Source organism: Triticum aestivum, chromosome 4D (genome assembly GCF_018294505.1).
Source record: "Triticum aestivum cultivar Chinese Spring chromosome 4D, IWGSC CS RefSeq v2.1, whole genome shotgun sequence".
In the NCBI taxonomy this organism is placed as follows: Eukaryota; Viridiplantae; Streptophyta; class Magnoliopsida; order Poales; family Poaceae; genus Triticum; species Triticum aestivum.
In genome coordinates this window covers 256,224,055-256,248,321 of record NC_057805.1, presented here as the reverse complement: position 1 = coordinate 256,248,321, position 24,267 = coordinate 256,224,055, and positions in this window count along the sequence as shown.

The window sequence follows — 24,267 nt, the reverse complement described above, 5'->3', positions numbered from 1 at the left end:
GAAAGTTCGGGCATATTTGAGCAACATATGACCCAAAGAAATTATGAGAATTAATTGGGATTTTTGGGAGTGACAGAAATATAGGTTGCTTCACAACCTAGGGCACTTGAGGTTATTCCTTTAATAGAGAAGTAATTTTCCTGAGAAAAGAATTTAGGGTTTGGTCAAGCAGAGAAGTGACATGATCTTGGGATAGATTTTAGGATGATGAGTCACTTGGGAGAATAAATGAGGGTGATCTCCCAGGTTGCAAGGCCACAGATCCACTCCAAAAAGAAAAATAGATCAAAAACCAATAAGTCAAAAAGAAAAAGAAAAGGGCCAAAAACCAGGCTGTTACAAACCTTCCCCCCTTAAAGAAATCTCGTCCTCGAGATTTGGTTTCACAGGGAACAAGTATCACTTGAGGACACCGTTTCCAGCTCGGGTATCCATTTCCTTTATTTATTGTTCCCCCGAGGATTTCATATGATTATCTTCCCTTGCTCTGGGTGGTTTGCTTCACCTTTTCCCAATTTCTGATGGTTTTTTATCATAAACCAAATCCTTTTGCTGACTTTGATTTTCTCATATCTGCGGTGATATCCAATGGATCTGATCATAAATTTCCTTTTTCATGAAATTTTTTACTTCTGCTACCAGGTTACTCAAACAAATGCATGTCTTCTTGGTCCCATAAATGCTCAGAATCATGGCCATTTTCTGACAAGATCTGACTGCTCGCAAGTGGTACTGATTTATCTTGATTTATTTCTTTGGCTCGAGCATGGGATATGTACCAAAGATTCGACTACCTTCTGTCGTGAGCGATATAACGGGGTATGGATTTATAGTTGTGTCATACCTCAAATATTAACATCTTGAAGCTGTCCTAATAAGAGTGATGGCGGGAAAATACTTTTCATGACCTGTTGTCCATGCACTTGGTTCTGCCAGTGAGTATACCGGGCCCGAGCTGATTGTTCGATTTTTGATTAACCCATTTTGTCGGTATACCCATCTGCGGTAATAGACTGTGCGATGCTTTAACACTGTCGTTGAAGTCAAACTACTGATGTTCCAAAGGAATCTTGGGCCTGACAGAACGAACTTGGATATTCCACACTAACCATTTTAAGTGGGCCAGCGGGATATGAAATCCGTGTAAAATAGAGTAGGCCGCTGAGAGTATGTATTTGTGGATCCATATTGCATCATGGACTCCAACTGACTTGGGTATCCGGACCCTAATGGTCATGCAAAAATCATCATACCTTTGCTGTCGGTCTCATCCTTTGACGGCCGTGATTTTCTTTGTTAGGATACCTTACTGAAATAACTTGGCCACACATGTCCTAGAATCTTCGTATGACCATGACTGTGGCTAGTGCAATATTTTTGGCATAATTCCTTGCGCTTATTTTTCTGGTCTGGGTCCGCACATAAATGATATATACTCGGGGCTTGTAGTTGTACAGAGCTTGTTGTTGTGGCCAATCATGCAAGAGGGTCACAGGAGTTCATGAGATCTCCTTGTCAGTGCGGGAATATTGGCCTTGGTGGCCACTGTCAAGACTGTTGATTCTGTGATGTCTTATCCAGATCTTGTCGATCCTTTTATTACATAAGATGTGTATCTCTGCTCAGCTTCATTTGCATGGCTCATGAGGTTGTTGGATCCGTACCTTTCTTAGGTACATCTCCTTGATCATTGTCGTATCCCGTATGAGTGACTGATCTACCCGGAGATGCATGCTCACCATATATATAAGAATCATATGCAACTGAATACTCGATTCTTGCGGCAGGCATATGTCTTAACTGAATTGTACCTCTGACAAAATTATTGCAAATCTGATCCTTGAACTGCACTGTCATATACTGCCTGCTCACTGTGTCATATCTTGTAAAAATACTGAATACGACATGCGGTGTCATACTGAAGAAGGCAAGGTGTCGTGGGTTGAAAGCTATCCTCAGTTACTTGTATGTCCGGGGACACATCCTCACCATATATGTGGAAAGATGGGTAGCCGAACACTTGATTTCTGAAGCAGCCATATGCTTTGACTGACATGTACTTCTGACCAAAAGTATTGCTGATCTGACTCTTGAGATGTACTGCCAACTCACCGCATAATCTCTCAGGACGGTGCAATAGTGGACTGAGTGGCTTACGAGTGAAGCCATCCGAGTAGCTTGTTGAGGAAGGCTCATTAGCTTCTACTCGAAGCTTTTGTGTGGGTAGCATGCCGAAAAAGTCTTGATAGCTTACACGCGAAGCCTGGCCTGGGTATTGTGCTGGAGAAGCCTGGGTTACATACTTGAGAGGCTTCTCCTTAGTTTCTTGCTGAGGAAAATTCTCTTCCTTATGTCAGAAGCCTTTACTAAGATGTTTTGTTGTGGAAGACTGAGTATCTTGGACCGGATTCAGGCCATATATCGCACTGAGGGAAAATTTGAGTAGCCTCGCATCATAAGCTTCTTCCGATAGTGGGTGGAGGAAGACTGAGTTTCTTATATCCAAAACTTCATAATGTGATATTCGGACTGAAATCCACCCATAATGTTTTGTGGCTGATTACTTGCATGAGAAAATTTGTTTGACTGTCTTCCTTGACCATAACACACTTTGCCTTTCTTTCAGAGTATAACATATTCCAAGCATCATTCCTTGCTGAGACAAATCTTTGTATCTGATCCATACCTTTGACTGAAAATATATTACGTTGGTCTGGCCACTGCTTGTCTTTTTGATGGCTGGATCATAACTGCTATGAGGATTTTGTACTGATGTAGACTCAGTTTAGCCGTACTGTTGTGAGGAGTGCGCACTAATGCAAAATTAATTATTAGTATCAAGCTCAGATATTCCCCATTTCACTGCAGTCGGCTGAGAATTCCATTTTGTTTAGCTAAGTTTCCAAATATTTACACTCCTTGCTGATTCTTCGAGTCCGGTGTCGGTTGATGAGCAACTTCCATAAGGGGAAAATAGGGTAACACCGAGGGCCCAAAAAGAAAGAAGCAAAAGAAAACAACTCAACTAAACAAAAGCACACAACAATCAATTCACACACAAACAATGTCACATTTTAATGCTAGTCACACAATATGCATGCCTACTTAAGCAAACAAATCTCGCAGGAACTCCGGGATTACGATCTAACATGTTGTGACGGTGTGCATGAGGACGAATAAATGTGTGGAAGGATTGGTGTAAACAGCGCTACACCAAGTGCTGGCTTAGCCAGGTAACAACCTTGACTAGCTTGGAGGCGAGGACACACTCGATAACCATGTAGCTGGACACAAATGTTGGGACCACATTATTATCAAGCGGACGAAAGGGATCCATACTCGTCCAAGGAATAGAATAGCGGGAAAAACTGAGTCGGATGACATGGCCCTTTTTATGATGACTGAGACCATTAAGGGATACGAACACGACAAGATAAAAAGGACAATCTAGGATAGAAGCAATTCTATCACCGAAATGATAGGCGGGGCTGAAAGAAGGATATCGGTGTGATACCTGAGCACCATTTTTGCAAACAGTGTCGGGATCACTCGGCATCAGTCTGCTGGGACAGAGATGATGCCAAACACCGAAGAACGAGCAAGAAAAGAAACTGGAAGAAATGCAGGAGCTGAGCTGTAGTGGATCCGAACCGATGCCAGCTACACTCACCAAATAAACTGTTAGAAACAAATAATAAGGCTATATGCATGCTATGCAACAAACAAATGCAGCAACCAAATGCAACAAACAAGGTAGACTATATACTACCGATTTCTACTGGTTTTTACCGCTCGCGCTAACTAAGGCATCCTATAGCCAGACCTGCTCTAATACCAAGCCTTATGGCACCCTGGCTCAGAGAAACCGGAACGCCCCGTATTCTAGCCCAGAGATCGAGGAGAAGTCTCTAGAATACGGCACTGCTTGACATAGAACAAATCAGCTCTTATTACAAGAATAATAATACAAGGGTCTGATGTTACAAGGAAGCATATCAGCACGGCGACACTACGCATGCGATACTACACTTGCTCTATGGTAGTAGTGGAACAACTCGAAGCAGCGGAATACTTCTAGCAGCGGAACAATGACGAAGGTGGTGAAGTCCACTCCGCAGGGACTCTTGCTGGGACACGATCTAGCTAGCACACACGGAAACCTCGACAAGCAATCATGCAATCATGGCATCACCTGCAATCTGGCATCACACGCCAGGTCAGTACATTGAATGTACTTGCAAGCTCACAACAACCAAAAGCATCAAGGCAAAACAATAACAGAGCACTAAACACGTTAATTAAATTAACAACTAGGATGAAGCAACTACTAAGCATGATATGAGCTACTAGAATACTGATAAACAATCATCTCCGATCTCAAGAACCATCTCACTCTTTGCTATCCGGCCAAGCAATATACCATCTCGATCACCTCGTGATCCAAAACATCCACGTGATCACCTCGTGACCACACCACAAACTGAATGATCATCCTCGAGATCATCCCAACATCATCATCAACATCATGCCAAACTGTTACAGCTCACAATAGAAACATATACATCACCTTTGGGTTCAGTCCTGGGTGGCCCCGTGCCTACCAAAGGCATCAACGGCCACCGTCGTGGCAAAACACACACGGTCCCAAACGGGGACAAGAGATTTCAATACCAACTATGGGCACACAAGGCTTATGTCCGCCTACCTGATTAGGGTAGCGCGTGCCCATAACCTTCCCTCGTTGGAGGCACTGGCGAGTGGCATGGCAATAGACCGCATTAGGGCATTCCCATAAAAGGCAAATGTGGTTGCACTGGAAAAAGCCCGGTTCGGTGGCACCTGACCAAATTAATGACGGAATTCATCCCCAACATATAAAAATGATAACTGATACTCCGCTATCATCTACCAACCTGTAATCCAAGTAATAGCAATATCCAACAAATAATCCAAAGCATACTATCGACATATCAAAATACTCCAAAGATAGCATAACACTTCTATCATGATGAATCCAAGAACGATAATACTACTACTCAAATATCAACAACTAGCTATCCAACTATGATCCACATGCAAGCATCATCTCCAATATCATACTCCAAAACAGAATATCAGCTAGCATCATGAATAAAATAAAACTTGCCACTAATAATCCAAAGGCAACATGACATCCAAAGCAAATACTCCAAAATATCACATCCACAACCACCATGAAAATAATCATAAAAGCCACTAATAATCCCAAGGTAACATGTCATCCACAAGATCATCAAATTATAAGTCCAAGAACTCCAAGCAATATCATGGCAATAGCAAGATCAAAATAATACTCCGAGAATTGCCATGAACAAGATCACATGTAGCTAAAGCAATATTTTGAGTAAGTTCAAAATAAATAAACCATGTCACTGCATTGCAATCATGCAAATGGAGGGTGTGGCTTGCCTGGGGTAGATGAAATCACCGGGAAGGAGTGCAAGAAACTCGCGGAACGAATCGCCGGAAAACGTTCTCTCTCGGAGGGGGCTGATTAAGTGCAAGGGAAAAATGGTCATTTTCAGAATGTTAACACATGGTGGAAATGATACCAATAGAACGGGCTCGACGAGGCGAAAAAGTGGTCTTTGGAATAACCTCATTTGGAGTTGTAAGCAAAAAGATATAGTTGTTTTTCTGCGAGGGACCCATTTGTAAATAAAATCATCACAAACTAGCCCTTGGCTAGAAAAACAGAACGCGCCTTTGGCAGAATACGCTTTCCAACTGAGAAAATATAAACTGGATCGAAGTAGAGCCAAAGTACGCTTTTGGAAAGGGAACACGTATTCCAGTGGAATACGCTTCCACTTATCCTAGTCAGCAGAGGCGGGGCCGGGCGCTGACTCGCTACCAGGTGGGACCCGCTGCTGACGTCTCTCTCTCCCGCTCCTCATTCTTCTTCCCCAACGCGACGCAGAACAGGGGCGGGGTCGCCGGCGCCGGTGGCCGTTCCGGTGTCACCGGCCAACGTTTGAGGCACCCGGACCACCGCTGGAGTCGAGGAGGAGTGTCGCATCCATCCAGGCACGACGCGGCCGCCCGGGACCACCGAGTCGGGCGGGGCATTGGCCGTGGCGGAGAGTGGCTTCGGGCACCATCTAGTACACGGCCACAAGCCACCATAGGAGGAGGGAGATAGCAAAGAGACTCCATGGGACTTGGGGAGGGTCGTGGTGGTGTTTAGGCGAGGGGAAAGCGCTCGGCTTGCTCAAATTTGAGTAGTGACCGGCGGCGAGCCTTCGGACATGGGAGGGGTAGGAGAGCCTCTCGAGCTCGGGGAAGAAGCTAGGCGGTATTCTGGGAGGTGGGTGAGGCGAGTGGTGAAGAGAAACGGGGGCGGGGTGGCTTATATACCCGAGGGTAGGGGCGTGCCACGCTGTCGCCACCACCGATGCGTGGCCGGCGCCGACGCGTGTGCGTGCGCTCGAGCTCGGGGGTAGATGACGGGAGGGGCCACAAGGAACGCCTACGAGGCAGAGGGTGCCAAGGGGACACGGGGAGGAAGAAGACGACGAGCTCCGAGCCAAACCGCCACTGTTCGCCCGTGGGCACGCGGCGCCGAGCGTCGGTGAGGTAGCGGATGGAGGGGGAGAGGGGTCCAAGGGAACGGCGACGATGAGATGAAGACGCTGGACACGCTCACGCGTGCGAAGGTGATGAGAGGAAGAGAGGCCAAAGCGCAAACGACGTCCTGGACGCGCCGCAGCGCACAGAGCGCGTGAATTGGCATGCCAGCCGCGCGGTCACCACAAGACAATGAACAGGGAGGTCACGAGAGGCAGGAAAATGGTGTCTAGCGTTATGTCCTTCCAAGATGAAGCATTTATGAGGCCATGCCTTGATCTGGGGTGCTATGGTTAAATGGTAATGGGTGTCTTAAGTTTGTTGTATCAAACTTGGCCATGCACTTCTGATTAACAGGGAATTGATTGGTGCCAATGCAGTTGTCTGGGTTATTAGATTAGGAAGGACTATCATTCTGGAGGTTTTGGAGCATAAAGGAGCACAAACTAATATAGTTGCTTTGTAACTCACATTATGGTCCAGAAACTTGATGAGGAAGGTGCACTCACATGGAGTAACCACTTGAGCTCAAATTTGGCAAGGCAGCATGTTTTGGACATATAAAGATGTTGTAAAAATTTTTATACCAATTGGATTCACCAAAATGGTACTTGCTTCACACACATCCTCTCTGTCCGGAAACTTGCAAAAATTCTAGAGAAATATTGGCTTGATGAAATGGTCCCAAATTTGGTGGAGAGATGTTATTTGGGTAGGAGCACAATCTGGTAATTTCTCAGAATTAATGAAGCAATATAAAATATACTTGCTTCAGAACCTGAAAATATTAACAGAATCAAAGATTTGGTCCTGTGCTCACATAGATGATTGGATGGGGCTGAAATTTGGAGGAGTGTAAAGATATGAGCACATTAAGGAGTGTGCAAAATTTCAACTTATTTGGAAACTCCTATTTTGCACTTTCTTCACAATGCCTTCTGTCTGACAGAATGTTTGAAAAATTGCTGAAGAAGATTGGCTAGGCAAATAAAGTTGAATTTTGGCATGAGGCAATGTTTTGGATTATATATCATGCACAAAGAGTTTGGGAGCAATCAGGAAAGGATAGGTGGAACTTCCTTCATAGAAAGCCACACTAGACAGAAATGAAGAGTAATTTTTGGGGAATTATTCTTGGGATAGGACAGGAAAGTTTGGGCATATTTGAGCAACATATGACCCAAAGAAATTATGAGAATTAATTGGGATTTTTGGGAGTGACAGAAATATAGGTTGCTTCACAACCTAGGGCACTTGAGGTTATTCCTTTAATAGAAAAGGTATTTTCCTGAGAAAAGAATTTAGGGTTTGGTCAAGCAGTGAAGTGACATGATCTTGGGATAGATTTGGGGATGATTTGTCACTTGGGAGAATAAATGAGGGTGATCTCCCAGGTTGCAAGGCCACAGATCCACTCCAAAAAGAAAACATAGCAAAAACCAATAAATCAAAAAGAAAAAGAAAAGGGCCAAAAACCAGGCTGTTACAAGAGGAATGCAAGCATGCACCCTCGTCAATGCACATGGCTTCCATTTCCTTCTGGAATTCATGCTCACTGGATTCATCGTCATCTTCCTCTTCGATGTCTTCATCTCCTTCTTTCTTTTCCCTGCCCCTGGCAGGCTTCTCTTTTTGCTCATTGGCTTTGCCGTGGCGCCCTCCTCGGCCGCCGTGACCCTTCTTGTTGGACCCACCTGTACCATCCTAGCCCTTCTCCTTGTCACGCTTCTCGTACACAATTTTCTATTTTTCAACTAGCTGTTGAACTTGCCTGCACTCCTGGAGATTGTGACACTTGGTATGGTGAATCTTACAGTACAACCCGTCAGATTTGCCGGTGTTCTCGCTTGCCGCAGCTACTTGACAATCAGCGCATGTGACAGCTCCCTTGCCAGAGATCTCTGCCTTGGTTTTTGGCAACCATGCCCAGGGAGCCTTCTTCCCTCGTCAACACATGCACATTTGTCCACCAATGTATAGAGCTCATTGACGGTCTTCGGCAACCACATGTTCATCTTCTCCCACATCTTGTGATTGCGTCATGTGGAACGTGGTAATCACAGCAGCAGGGTGCACATCTGGTATGCTGCGGTGCACACAGCTGAATCTTTGGATATACTTCCGCGGATTTTCTCCTTCTCTCTATGGGATCACTTGCAAATCACTGGGCTGTCTGGGCCTATCTGGCCTCCCGTGAAAGCACCAACGAACTCATGGCATAGATCTAACCACGAAGAAATATCATTCTCTAGCAAATATATCTACCAAGATCTCACATTGGGCTTGAGCACCAATGGAAAATAATTGGCAAGGATCTTTTCATCCGTTCCCCCAGCAGCTTGTACAGCAATTGTGTATATGCCCAGAAATTCTGCCAGGTTAAATTTGCCATTGTACTTGTCCGGCAATTCTGGCTTGAACACCCAGACGAAAGACCATCAAACTGGCGCAGCTCACGTGTGAAAGCAGGGCACCCAACCTCATAAGCTAGATACCCGCCAACAATAGGCATTGGCTCGTCGATGACTGGACCGTTGCGCTTGTCACATTGACGTCGTGCTTCCCTGCACCATTGAATGGTAGTGCAAGCATCTTCTACTCGCCTATCCAGCAGTACTTGGCGCAGATCTTGCTGCATCCGTGGGTCTGAGGAAGCCATTGACACATCATCTGGCTCGATAGTTCATGGAGTTCGTTGTGGCTGCTGATGTTGTTGTCAGGGTTGCTGCCGTGGAGGCGATTGCACCGTTGGTGCACCCCCTACAACATGGCCTTCAGTCTGAACTACTGGTGCTATTTGTGGGCACCGCGAGGGCTCTGCCAGCTGGGACCTGTTCACTTCCGCAAATCCAATCAAACTTCGGATGGTGATTCTCCACTCATCCATCTTGTTTGCTGTTGGAGGAAAGTTCAACAACATTTGGGCCCGCGCCATCGCCTCTGTTGCCATCGAAGGCATGTGGAATCCAAAGAATGCGACGTCGCTTGACTCCTGGCAGAGCCAGCAGGAGCGCCATTGCGATCTTGCCATCGTAATGTGGGCGCAGCAGCAGGTTGGCATGGCAGGAGCGGCGCATGAGGATGTTGAGTCTAATCAACAGGCATCTTGCCGGCGGGCACTGCTGTGCATGAATAAACAACACCAATCGGGGTCATGTCACACCCATCCCACGATGGGCATGGCATGTACTTTGACGTCGTTTCCCTCACCGCCGCCGTAGTCGCTGCAGCGGGAGGAACTCGGCTTGCGCCCGACTGGATGGTGTTGCTCCGGTGGCTGCGCTCGCCGGCGTGTTAGCGAGGCAGGAGCTGTGTGCCCATGCCTCCCGCGTCGTTTTTGTTGTCTTCACCAGAGGGTCGCGGAAGGTGTCCGCCTCCACCGCCCGTCGTCGCTGCGGTGGGCACAGCGACCACGCCGCTTGCGCTGGTCATGCCTACCGCGACATTCGGGCCGTCCGCGGTGGTGGCGTGGGCGCAAAAGCGAGGGAGGGAATCTTGGACATGGAAGGTCTCGTCACCATGGGGCCCTTCTTCTTGGGCACCATGGGTGGTGAAGATGATGATCAAACTCGGTTAAATCAATGGCCACCTTCTATCCAGGTTCACGCCAGTGATTGCCCTACGTGGCGCGCCAAAGATGTCGGTGTGGAACGACTATCTATGGGGTGATCTAGCACCTTTGTGGTCCGGCGAGGGGAATGCATAGAGCACAAAGAGCGGGTCTAGCAGAGGGAAAAATAAAGGATCTTTGCTCAAGTTCGGGCCACCTTTGAGGTGTAACACCGTACTCCTGCTTTGGTGTATTGAGAATGCGAGAGCACAAATACAAGGAGTGCTTTCCCCCGATAAGGCGCAAGGAGAAGGCAACTACACGAGCAAGTGTGCGTGGAGTTTGAATGGGTTTGAACCCCTGTAAGGGTTGCCATGGCCCTCCTTTTATAGCTCAAGGGATCACCATAGTGGCAAAAGGGTAATTACATGATGATTAGATAGCAAACAGTGCTATCATACCTAACTCTTCTAGTTAGGACAAGAAGCATTTAATGCATCACTAGGTGTCGCAAGGAGGAGAAGCCCCGTCAAGGTTGTTGCATTGCTTGCCTAGCTAACTCCTATTAATGTGACATGCCATTCGGACAGGTGTCGATAAAGGTAATCCCCCTTCCGGTAAGTTGCCACGTATGGACAAAACTCCACCTAACTGTCTGCGGTCTCAGCACCTCACGGATCAGCGACCAGCTGGCTTGTGAGGTGGAGCGTTGGTAGTTGACGGGGGCTTGTTGGCTGCGGGGCTTGCCGGGCTTGCCGGGCCTTCGCCTTGCCAGCTCAGCTTTGCCGGCAAGGGCTGCCCCGAGTGTTCTATTTTGATGCTCGTCTTGTTCTTCCTCTTAGCCAAACTTGTCAACTTGACCTTGAGTCTTTGTCTTATTGATGCGCTCCTTGATCTCTCAAAGAGCTGCTTCTTCAGCCTGGGAATCTTTAGTTTGGCGAGGGAGCTGCTACTGGTCTGTGCATAGGTCATGGTATAGAACACCCATGTTTAATACACTAACAGGAGCCCCCAAGCCTAGGCCAGACATGATGCCGGGCATCATTGGGCTAGGCCCAAATAATGCACACACATGGAGTGTGGATTGACTTCAGATTTTGTGGAAACGATATCTATACTTTGAGATCTTGTTTGCTTCTTAATTAACCTAGAACTGTGTCTATCTTTGACCTTCCTCCTGCAAGCATAGCCATCGGGTGGGTACCGACCATGCGTGTACAAACCAGAGGCGAGCACGCACACGGGTCGCCACTGGGCGCGGCCCAGACAGGCCATGACCACAGGTGGCCAAAGGTAATTTCCATGCCTACCATCACTTCCTTCTTTACTGTGTCCCTCTCAAGACGCACATCACACGCGGAACGTGGGATTGGGGAGAGAGGCGGTCGTGGAAGTAGTTTGCTAGTCGAAGTAGGCAGGGCGTCGGATTGGCGAGGCTGGGCGGTTGCTGGAGTAATGCACTAGCCAGGAATGTAGGGCGCGGGACTGGTGGAACGGGTAGTTGCCCTAAAGTGACGGAGAGCCAGACCCCGTGCCATCCCCTATAAAAGGAGGTTTACGGGAGGCGATGCTTATCCACCTCTCTCTTCTCCACTCTTCCCGCATCTACCACCACTATGGCGAGGGGAAAAGGTTGGGCTCGTGCTTCTGCTACTGAAGTGAGAGATTCTACTTGGCTGCATGCTCCTGCTTCCGCCGCGGTCGTGGAGGCTGACTCCAGTGCTCGGGGCGGGGCTGCAGGTCGAGGTCGTGGACAACGTGGCGCTCGTGGCCGAGGTGGCCGAAGCAGGGCGCTCGTCGCCTTCCCTCAGCGGCTCCTCCCTTGGCAGAAGGCCATACGGACGACATGGCGCTCGATTTCGGCGTGGAGCTGGGCGACCCACCGCAAAGCTGGCTGCAGCTCCCTCGTCCCTTTGCCAGGGTAATGGAGACCGATCAACCACTCGGCATGTGGTTGCGCGTGCGTGGCTGCTGCAACGGTGTCGTCTGGGTGAACCTCGATTTCCCTACCAATGGCATCATGTACCTTACGCGTGGATGGAAATCCTTCACTCGTGCCCGTTATCTGGGGCAGGGGCATCTCCTCCACTTCAAGTTAGTGGAGTCCGACACGCTCTTTGTGAAGTTCTTCGGGGCTTCAGGCGCTTTCATGGAGTGCTGCGCAGAGAGCTTGAGCAATAGCGAAACCTCCTCCTCGAGTGATAGCAACGAGGAGGATGATGGTGAAGACAACGACGGCAATTCTCTTTGCGTCAAGATCAAGGACGGCGGCTCGGACTTTAGCTGAGCACCGTCAGCACCATCATCTCCAGGTGACCGCTGGCAGCACCATCATCTGGTCTGCCAAGAGCGCTCTGCCTAGTCACCCCTTTTGCCCTATGTTGCACTTGATGTAAACCCTAGAAAGGAAGGGCTAAACAAAATATTATCGAGCACTTTTCTTTTTCAATAAATATGTGACATTTGTCGTGATCAAATGAATATGTACGGTTTCACTTATCTGTGTTTATTCTTGTATGATTCGATTCTGACACCCTACCCAGTTTGGAAATTGGCCGAAACACATACTTGTCATGAGCCCTTTGAAGGAGTGGTCCTTAGCGGCCTGCTGGAAGTACGGTACCCGGCAAGGCAACTTGCCGGTCTCAATGCAGCTACAAAAAATCTTGCCGAGCGGACTCGAGGCAGAAATAAGAGTGCGAATAAACACGACAAGGTTCCTTAACGTGCAGGTTTTTCATACATGTACAAATCAGAAACATGGGAAAATTCCAAGATGTACAAAGAAATTTTTAGTTGAAAAATTTCCAACTTAGCTTTCTTTGCTGCACTTCTTGTTTTGCCGCATGAAATGCGTGTCAATGCCATCTGAAATGGTACTTCATCATTCCCCCCCCCCCCCCGGAATAATGTACGCGAGGAATCCTTCGGTCTTTACGAAAAAAGAAGGAAGAGAAAAGGACAGTATGGAGACCTTGGCAGTTTGTTAGCCATTTCATTAAAACAAAGTGTAATCACAACGTTACGCGTATTGATACATAAGTAAAAACATGCATAAGAGGTTGTGAAACACTTAGCTTTATTCACATATGCACAAGGTCTGTGCCTGTCTTTGTACAAAGGGTTACAAGTCTTTGAGACAAAGCTTGTACAAAGGGATTGCTAGGAAAGGACCGAGAACTGCGCCTTATGAGTAGAACTTTCAAAGGTGCTCAATACTCCACGAGTTTTGCACATGAATGCCACCTTTGGCATCCAGACGGACTACACCAGGTCTAGTCACTCATGCTACCCGATAAGGGCCTTCCCACTTTGGCATCAACTTGTTTGGTCCTTTGGCCGATTGAATGGATTGAAGAACAGGGTCGCCCTCCTCAAGGCTTTGAGCATGAACCTTGTGGTGATGGTAGCGGTGCAAGGCTTGCTGGTAGCATGCAGCTCACACAGCCACCCGAAGATGATCTTCCTCGAGAAGCACAACATCATCTTGCCGCAATTGCTCTTGATCTACCTCGTCATAGGCAAGCACTGGATGTGATCCATATATGAGTTCCGTGGGGGGCACCACTTTTGCACCATAAACTAGGGAGAAGGTTGTTTGGCCAGTAGATCGATTTGGTGTTGTTATGAGTGACCAAAGAACCACTGGCAACTCATCTATCCGGCGTCTTCCGCACTTGTGTAGCCTGTCAAAGGTTCTTGTCTTGAGACCATGCAACACTTCAACATTTATCCGTTCTGCTTGTCCATTGCTTCTAGGATGAGCAATACAGGCAAAGCAAACCTTGCTCCCAAGGCACTAGATGTACTACATGAAGGTGCGGCTCGTGAACCGTGTGTCGTTGACGGTAATAACTCTGTTTGGAACTCCAAAATGGCAAACTAGTCCCTTAAAGAACTTGACGGCTGACTGTGCATTCACCTTTCTCGTCGGCTCTACTTTAGGCCACTTTGTGGACTTGTCGATGGCAACATAGAAGAACTCAAAGCCTGCGGTAGCACGAGAGAAGGGGCCCAAGATATCGAGCCCACAGACCAAAAAGGGCCAGGAGAGAGGAATTGTTCGGAGAGCTTGTGCTGGTTGATGTATGTTCTTTGAATAAATCTGGCACACTTCACATTTTGTTACTAGCTCAGTTGCATCATGGAGGGTAGTGGGCCAATAAAAACCTTGCTAGTAAGCTTTACCAATAAGGGTTCTTGGTCGTATGTGTGAGCCACATATGCCTCCGTGTATCTCTACCAACAACTTGAGTCCATCTTGCCGACAATGCACTTTAATTTCACCTGAGTGTTATCCACAAACTGATACATACTTGATTGACGGGCTACTTTCTCAGCTTGCTCTTACTCATTGGGAAGTTCTCCGGTTTGGAGAAACTGAACTATATGTTGCACCCACGCCGGAGCTCGTGGCTCAACAATAAGGACTAAAGGCATCTCTGCGGCCGCGGCAGTGCTATTCTCAACGACAAGAACCAAAGGTTCAGCGCGAGATTGCAGCTCATCAGCAAGTGCATTGGTGCTCCCGGCAACATTCTCGCTGGCGGCTTTAGGAAGCTCTAACGGAAAATATTTTCTAGTGTTCAACTTTCTTCCCTTTTTGGCTTGCACTAATGGAGTAACTAAAGGTTGAATCAAATGGAGTACAAAAGCTCATGGTTCCATAGGTACCTTTTGGGCAGCACACTTTGACAGGTGATGAGTAATGTTGTTCTCCATACGGGGGATATGTTCTCTTTGCAACCCGTCAAAGTGCTCCTCCAATTTCCTCAATTCATCCATGTATGCTTCCATCAGCGGGCTCTCATAATCCTTGTTCACTTGTTTCACAACAAGCTATGAATCCCCGCGAACAATCAAGTTTCTAGTTCCCAATTCTACCGCAATTCTGAGGCCTGCAAGGAGCCCCTCATACTCTGCGGTGTTGTTGGTTGCTTCCTCCCTGGGAAAGTGCATCCGAACCACATACTTGAGGTGTTCTCCGGTGGGTGCAACATGAACATTCCAGCACCGGTGTCTTGAAGCGAGAAGGCACCGGGAGCTGTGTGCCTGCACCTCCCACACCGTTGTTGTTATCATTGCCGGAGGGTCGCGGAAGGTGACCCGCCTCCACCGCCCGTCGCCGGTGCGGTGGGCACAGCAACCGCGCCGCCTGCGCTGGTCGTGCCTACCGCGACGTTCGCGCCATCCACGGTGGTGGCGCCGCTCGCGCCACCTGCAGAACCATGGGAGGGAATCTTGTACGTGGAAGGTCTTGTCACCATGGGGCCCTTCTTCTTGGGCGCCATGGTTGATGAAGATGATGATCAAACTTGATGAAATCAACGGCCCCTTCTATCTAGGTTCACGCCAGTGATTACCCTACCTGGCGCGCAAAAGATGTCGGTGTGGAACGACTATCTATGGGGTGATCTAGCCCATTTGTGGTTCGGCGATGGGAATGCATAGAGCACAAAGAGCGGGTCTAGCAGAGGGCAAAATAAAGGATCTTTACTCAGGTTCGAGCCACCTTTGAGGTGTAACACCCTACTCCTGCTTTGGTGTATTGAGAATGCGAGAGCACAAATACAAGTAGCACTTTCCCCCGGTAAGGCACGAGGAGAAGGCAGCTACACGAGCAAGTGTGAGTGGAGTTTGAATAGGTTTGAACCCGTGTAAAGGCTGTCATGGCCCTCCTTTTATTGCTCAAGAGGTCACCATAGTGGCAAAAAGGTAATTACATGATGATTAGATAGAAAACTGTGCTATCATACCTAACTCTGCTAATTAGGAAAAGAAGCATTTAAGGCATCACTAGGTGTCGCAAGGAGGAGAAGCCCGGCAAGGTTGTTGCACCGCTTGCCGCTAACTCCTATTAATGTGACACGCCATTTGGACGGGTGTCGATATAGGTAATCTCCCTTCCAACAAGCTACCACGTCCTGGCAAAACTCCACCTAACTACCTGCAGGCTCGACACCACACCGATCAGTGACCAGCTGGCAAGTGAGGAGCGCTGGTAGTTGGCGGGGGCTTGTTGGCTGTTAGGCTTGCCGGGCCTTCGCCTTGTTGGCTCGGCTTTGCCAACAAGGGCTGCCTTGAGTGTTCTGTTTGATGCTCGTGTTCTTCTTCTTCTTAGCCAAACAGGTCAACTTGACCTTCAGTCTTGGTCTTCTTGATGCGCTCCTTGATCTCTCAAAGAGTTGCTTCTTCAGCATGGGAATCTTTAGTTTGGCGAGGGAGCTACTACTTATCCGTGGATAGGTCAGGTATTGAACACCCATGTTTAATACACCGACAGGCGTTGCTTGGTGCTCTTTGCTGCTGCTGTTTGTGTCGCTCATGAGAGAGAATAGAGGACCTTGCTCTGCTGCTACTAAGTGCTTTGTCAAGCTGCCGCACACTTTGTATATTTCTGCTTGGATGGTATGCACCAAGGCCTCCCGGCCACCAAAAAATTGGTCAGACTCTTTCTTGCATGCTGCTGATCCAGGCTCTGCATTTTTCTTGTTGGAGGCAAGCCTTGCTGTAGGTGCATTTGGGTTTGGGCAAAGAATAGAAAGAAGTAGTAGATGAAGAAGAGCAAAGCAAAAGCTGGCCATTGTTGAAGAGATAATGTGGACAAATGCTTGTGGTGGAGAGATAAGTATGAATAGATAAGGAGGATAGAAGCTTGTGGCGGAGAAAAGAATGCCAAGAACGCCAAGTTGACACATGACCCATTTTAATATTCAGGTAGAACAATTCGTAATGTAACAAAATGAGCTTCATGCTACATTTAAAATATTGAACTGTACATGCATGTTCTCATGTATTTTATACTGCTAAAATCTTTCTCATTGGTTTGTTTATAATTTTTTTCATAGATTTTGATTTTAAATGTACAAAAAAAATACTTCAAAAAAAGAAAAAATTCACATGGGAAAAGTAATAAAGGTCATATACATTTACACGAGAAGTTTCAAATTAAATAAAATGTTAAAAAGTAAGTTTGAGTCGAGAAATTTACACTGTTGAATCTTTCAAATTTGATGTTAAAGAAGTCCAAAACCTTTACCTCTAAATGTCCACGTACAAAACCAGTTGAATTTGCATGAAAACTTAGAAAATTCTCCAATTTACAAGTCTAAAAAAAACATGTTGTCCGGGTAGCTCAGACATACATAGCATTTGTACGAAAAAGTACCCATTTTGGAAATGACAAGGTTAGAGTGGAAAAAAAACCTTGTGGACTTAATTAAAAAAAACTAGAAGTTCAAATTTAAGTAACGAAGTGGTTCATTGTTTATTACAAAACTAGGTTTTTTCCCATTGTGAAATAATTAACTAAGTAGTCCAAATTGAAAAAGAAAGTAGTTCAAAATTTATTTAAAAAATGGATTTTCCCCGTTTCTAAAAAACCGAGGTTCGAATTTAAATAGTGGAGAACTTCAAATATTTATACAAAACAAAAGAGCTCATATTACATAAATAGGGAAGTTCAAAAAGTTTATAAAAATGATTTTTCCATTTCTAAAAAAACCTAGAAGAGCAAATTTAATAAAGGAGTGGTTCGATGTTTATTACAAAACTAAGATTTTCGTCACCAAAAGAAATAAAACTAAGAAGCTCAAATTAAATTATGAAGCAGTAAATGTTTCTTCTTAGTGGCCACGTACTGTGCTTCTTTTTGTAAAAATGTGTATCGAGATTAAAAAAATAGAGCAGTTTGATGTTTATAAAAACTCATATTTTCCAAGTTATTAAAGAATAAATCCCACAAGTTCTAATTGAAATAGGGGAATAGCTCGATGTTATTCAAAAATAACAAAAAAAATCAAAAATTAAAACAAAAAAGTTCAATTTTAAATAACTAAGAAGTTCAGAATTTGTAAAACCATAAGATTTACATGTTCAAAAAACAAAACAAAATATGAAGACATTTTTGGCATTTTTATAACTGCTTATTAACAACGAAATATTTAAAAAATGTCTACATGAAAAAATGTCCAATGGTATATCATATGCTCTATTCCGATAAACAATTCAAAAGTATGGTGTATATCATTCGAAACAAGTTCTACTGTATTAAAATAGGGACTTTTACATTTCAGCCCTTAACTCGAACCCACTACTCAGATTTACCCCTAATTTCAAAGTGTGCTGAAATTTGCCCCTCTATTTTTATTTGGTCTTATAGAAATACCCCTAAACAATGTTTTTGTAAGGTCTTCTCTAGTTTATAAGGTTCGCAACGTCCCTCTATAGAGCTGGTGCTTTCCGTTCTTTTATAGCATTCTCGAGCATCTCCATGGATGACAGTTCCTGTTTTGGGGTATTTATGTTTTTAGGGAAAATGAATTATTTCAGAGATGCTACAAAAGAACGGAAAGCACCAGCAGCTATAGAGGGACGTTGCGATGCTTAAAGTAGAGAAGACCTCACAAAAACATTGTTTAGGGGTATTTCTATAATACCACATAACAACATAGGGGCAAATTTCTGCACACATTGAAATGAGGGCTAAATCTGAGTAGTGGGTTTGAGTTAAGGGTTGAAATGTAATAGTCCCATTAAAATAATCTTTTAAACCATGGCGAATTTTAGAGAAATGATCAACAAGAAAAAGTTGTGCCTTTTCAATAGGTTTCTGAAGGTATAGCATGGGTTTTTTCTGTTATTGGAAAACGAATTTTCCTCGTTTCCAAAAAATAACTAGAAGTTCAAATTTAGATAACGGAGCGGGTCGATGTTTATTACTACATTAGAATTTTCCCTGTTAAACCAAGAACGCCAAATAAAAAATAGAGTAGTTAATATATACAGAAAATGGATTTTTCCTGTTTGTACAAAAATCTAGAGGTTCAAATTTAAATGACGGATAAGTTCAATGTTTATTACAATACAAAGAAGGTCAAATTAAAAAAACTTAGGAGTTCAAAAAGTTTATAAAAAAGGATTTCCCTCTATTTTAACAAACACCTAGAACATCAAATTTAAATAATTGAGCGGTTCAATAATTATTACATACCTAGGATTTTTGCCGTTACTAATGAATAACACCAAGAAGTCCTAACTATAAAAAAATGAAGATCTTTGACGTTTATAAAAAACTCAGATTTTCCCCGATACTAAAGATTAAAAACCAATAAGTTCAATTAAAAAAAGGAGTAGTTCAAGGTATATAAAAACATAGTTTTTTCTCGTTAATTAAGAATAAAACCAAGAAGTTGAATTTAAAATAGGGATAATTAGATTTATGCCCCTATTTGTGTCTCACTCGGCTGTTTTACCCCTAATTTCCAAAAGTCACCGCTTCTGTCCAAGTCACTTCGCTCCTCTTATGCTTTTGCCCTTTCATAGTTTGACCGTCAGTTTGAAAACTTCATAACTAATTCATACTAAATCAGAAAAATGCAAATAAGATACCAAAATGTTCGAAAAAACATCACCTATATGTCAGTGTCATTTGCATTCATGAAAAAAAGTGTTTGAAAGTGCCCATCCGAGTTTTAGCTCTTATGCTACCACCATCAATAGTAAAATCTAAAAAATTCAAAAACAAATTTGGTGGCAAAGAATGACAAATGTTTGAAGTGCTTGCCAAGTTTCATCAGGGAATGAGCTTCGTGGGTGCCTCAGCAAAAAAACAATCAGCACTCCAAAATAGATTATTTTCTTGCCATGACTTCCACGAATGTCGTTCCCTGATGAAACTTGACAAGCACTTAGAACATTTGTCGTTCTTTGCCACCATATTTTTTTTGATTTTTTGATTTTTTTTGATTTTACTATTCATGGTGGTATCAAAAGAGCTAAAACTTGGATGTGCACTTTCCAACACTTTTTTCATGAATGCAAATGACACTGACATATAGGTGATGTTTTTCTGAACATTTTGGTATCTTATTTGCATTTTTCTGATTTAGTACGAATTAGTTATGAAGTTTTCAAACTGATGGTCAAACGGACAAAGGGCAAAAGCATAAGAGGAGCAAAGTGACTTGGACAGAACCGGTGACTTTTGGAAATTAGGGGTAAAACAGACGAGTGGGACACAACTAGGGGCATAAATCTAATTATCCCTTTAAAATAGCAGAGCTATTTGATATTTATTTCAACACTCGGATTATTCCAATTACTAAATAATAAAACCAATAGGTTCAATTAGAAATAACAAATAAGCTCAATGTTCCTACAAAACTCCAAATTTCCCATTTCTAAAAATAATAAGAGAAGTTCAAATAAAAAACGTAGAGCGGTTCGATGTGTGTAGAAAACTCAGATTTTTCCCATTATGAAAGTGAAACACAGAGTAGTTCGAATTTATTAGAGGCGGAAGTTCACATACTACATGGTTTGCATTTCCTATGAGAAAAAAAGAACAAAAAGGAAAAGTCTGAAATTTTTGTTGCTAGAAGTTCATGTGCTCGGCCCGGGAAAGTTCAAAAATTCTTGTGAGAGAGGTTCACCATGTATTTACATGTTCAAAAACCACAAAAAGATGTTGTTTTTGGTGTTTTCAAATAATTCTCTCATTCCATTACAAATTTGAAACCTAATTCTCTACATGAAAAAAGTTCGTCCTATTCAACAACTCTTGATAGGGGTATATCGTATTGTTTATTCCAAAATAAACGGTTAAAACAAATTGTTGTACATTGTTTGAAACAGAATTTTAACCGTATTAAAAAAGTTGTGTCCTTTTAATAGGTTTCTAAAATGTATATCTTTTTGAAACTCCGATGAACGGTGAGGAATTACGAATGAAAATATGTGGCAAAAGTTTGATATCAAAACAATGAGCAGTTCAACTACTACATGAATGTGTTTCGGAAGAGAATAAAAGAAAACAAAACCGAGAGCCTAAAATGTTTGTTTCAAGAAGTTCACGTGCTCCTCCCTGCATGGTTCAAAAATTATATTGCGAGACGTCAGACCTTCAATTACATGTTAAAATATAGGAAAAAATGACGTTGTTTTTGCCATTTTTAAAACTACTCTAAAATGGCAATGAATTTGTAACAACTACTACATGAAAAAGTTGCGCCTATTCATAATCTTTCCAATGATATAATATATGCTACATTGCAAAGAACATTTAAAAGTTTCATATATCATTAAAAAGGCATTCTTATTTATTCAATTAAATCTTTTGAACAATCGCGAGTATGAAAAAATGATCAACATAGGAAACTTACGTGTTTTCAATAGCTTGCCATCGGTATATTATCTGCTCAATTCTGGTAAGTGGTTGGGGAGCTACGAGCAAAAAAGAGCACGGGAAAACAGAGTGAAGTTCAAATAGACATGCCCTAGAAGTTCAACTTTTTCACGGAGTGCATTTCCAAAGATTGTATTTTCGCAATGAAGGCAAAACGCATGATCTCACCATTTTCAAAATTACTTAAAAAGGGCTAGGTATCAGAGAAAACTTTCTATATGAGAAAGTTTTGCATTTTTTATAGCTTTCTAACGGTAAATTATTTGCCCCATTCCAACAAAATTTGCAAAAATTCGACGAAAAAATATTTTTAGCCATTTTCAAAATTTTCATAAAACCGTAAAGATTTGGGAGAAACATTATATATGAAAGTTTCGCATTTGTTAAAGCATACCAATGCCATATCATATGCTGCATTCTGACAAACCATTTAGAAAATAACCCAAAAAACATACTCGGAGGAACTTAGACCGTTTTCTAAATTACTTTTAAACTGTTAAAAATTGGAACAATATTTCTATATGAAGAAGAAGCACAATTTCATAAGCTTTCAAATGCCATATCAATTGCATCAATCTAGTTAGCCGTTTACAAATTACGACAAAAAAATAAGCTCGTCTGTTCGGTTTGAGAAATTGCACCATTTTGAAATTGCTCTTTAGCCGTAGGGAATTTGGGAAAACTTTATATATGTGGAATGAGCGGATTTGTAGCATCTTTCCAATGCCGTATTATTTACATCATTCCGATATAGGGTTTAGAAATGGGCTTGAAAATAGGATTCACATTTTTTTGTAGGAAGAAAAATGTTTGTAAAACTGCTCTTAGATCATGTAAATTTTGACAAAAATGTAACTTTTCAATGGTATATCGCAAGACCCATTGGACAATGTTTGCGGAAGTTCAACCTGTCCCTGGGTCAATTCAAGTACTACTGCTGCAACGGGTCAGCTAGTTATCAGAATATTATTCTCATCTCGTGATCAGAATATATATATATATATATATATATATATATATATATATATATATATATATATATATATATATAGACACACACACACACATATATATACTGGCTCTATTCTAATCCTGGGATTAGAATAACTATTTGGATCACAACGCCCCTATATAGGCACGCGCAGGTCCTCCCGAACTCCCGAACAGGAAGGATAAAAATCTTTCCACCCAACTCACCCACGGTCTCTCCTCCAACCTCCCGGCTCCCTCCCCTCCAGTGCAGTGCCGCCGATCCCCTCCACGCCAACTCCACCTGCTTCCACTACCACGACCCCTGTCGCCCGCGCGCGCCGTCGGTGAACCCCACAACCCCGCCGCAACCGGGATCTCGCCGCCGTGACCCCCACAAACCCCGCGCGCCGCCATGGAACCCCACCGCCGCCGGGATCTCGCCGCCGCGACCCCACAACACCACCATCGTCGGGATCTCGCCGCGGCGGCCCCTGCAACCCCGTGCAGCCGAGGGACCCCGCATCCCCACCAACACCGGGAACCCGACTCCTCCGCGCGCCGCCGGGGGACCCCGCATCCCCATCACCCCGGGGACCCGACTACTCCGCACCACCGCCGCTCTCTGGACATGGGTCATCTCATCGACCCCCCCTCTTTGGCGTGCACTGCCCGGCCTCATGTTGTGGAGATCTGCCGCCCGTTGCCTGCCTCCGCTGTCGGGGGCAGCGATTCCTTCCCGCCCACCTACCACCCCATGCCATCCTCCGGCGTCCCCTTGCCTGCCCCAACCTCCCTACGCCGCAGCCCCTGGCCCAACCTCTGGCACCGCCGCCGCCCCTAACTCCGGCGCCGTCTCCCACACACAACCTACAGCGCCCAAACCTCCGGCGCAAAGGGTGCTCAGTCTAGCCCTGCAACGTCCAGGGGGCCGATTCCATTGCGAGCAGCAGTCCACGGTGATCAAACTCCTCTTTCCTATGTACTAAGGACCAAATCATCTAATCCTCCCCCTGAAATCCCTCTGTAGCATACACCAAGTTCAAGATAAAATGTTTATGGAGAAAACTGTAATTTTTTGTTACTATTTTATATGTTCATTTGACAGAGGCTTCAGATGTTTCATTTTGTATGTTTCCCCAAATAGGTCAAGTGCAAACAAAATAAGGTTCATGTACATCTACGAGAGAAAAAGTTCATCTAAACGACGAGTGTGCTCTTTTCGGTGTTTGATCATATGATCAATTTCAATGCAAAAGGATCAATTTCAATGCAAAAGCTTAGATATTTTTGGTTCAAACATACGAAAACAATATTTACAATGTGAAATAAATAAATTTAATAGTAATAAACTTTTCCTTTTATAAAAGAAATAACACATTAGTTCAATGTCTATATAAAAGAAATAACTTTTCCCCGTATCTAAAAAGTAAAATCAAGAAGGTCAAATTAAAATAACAGAGCAGTTCGATGGTCATTAAAAATTGGATTTTTCCCATTTCTAAAAAATATCCAAATTTTTTAGAAGTTAATTTTCCCTCATTCTAAAAAAACAAGAGAGAAGGCCAACTTAAAATAACAGAGCAGTCAAAAAAATTATGCAAATGGATTTACAAGAAAAAAACTAGAAAATTTGAAATAACCGTGAAGGTCAAAAATTGTAGAAGTTAAAATTTGACAACCCCTAGAAGTTCAATTTCAAATAACCGAGCAGGTAAAAAAACTAGAAGTTCAAATTTAAAAACCTAGAAAATTGTTTGCTTATGTAAAACCATATTTTTCTAAGAAGTTCAAAGTAAAAAAAGAGAGAAGTTTGAAGGTAAAAAACTTAGATGTTTTATCATTACTAAATAATAAAATGAAGAAGTTCAAATTAGAAAAAGGAAAAACTAAAAAAAGTTTTAAAAGATTTTTCTCATTTTTTAAACCGAAACACAGAGAAGTCCAGATTGATAAC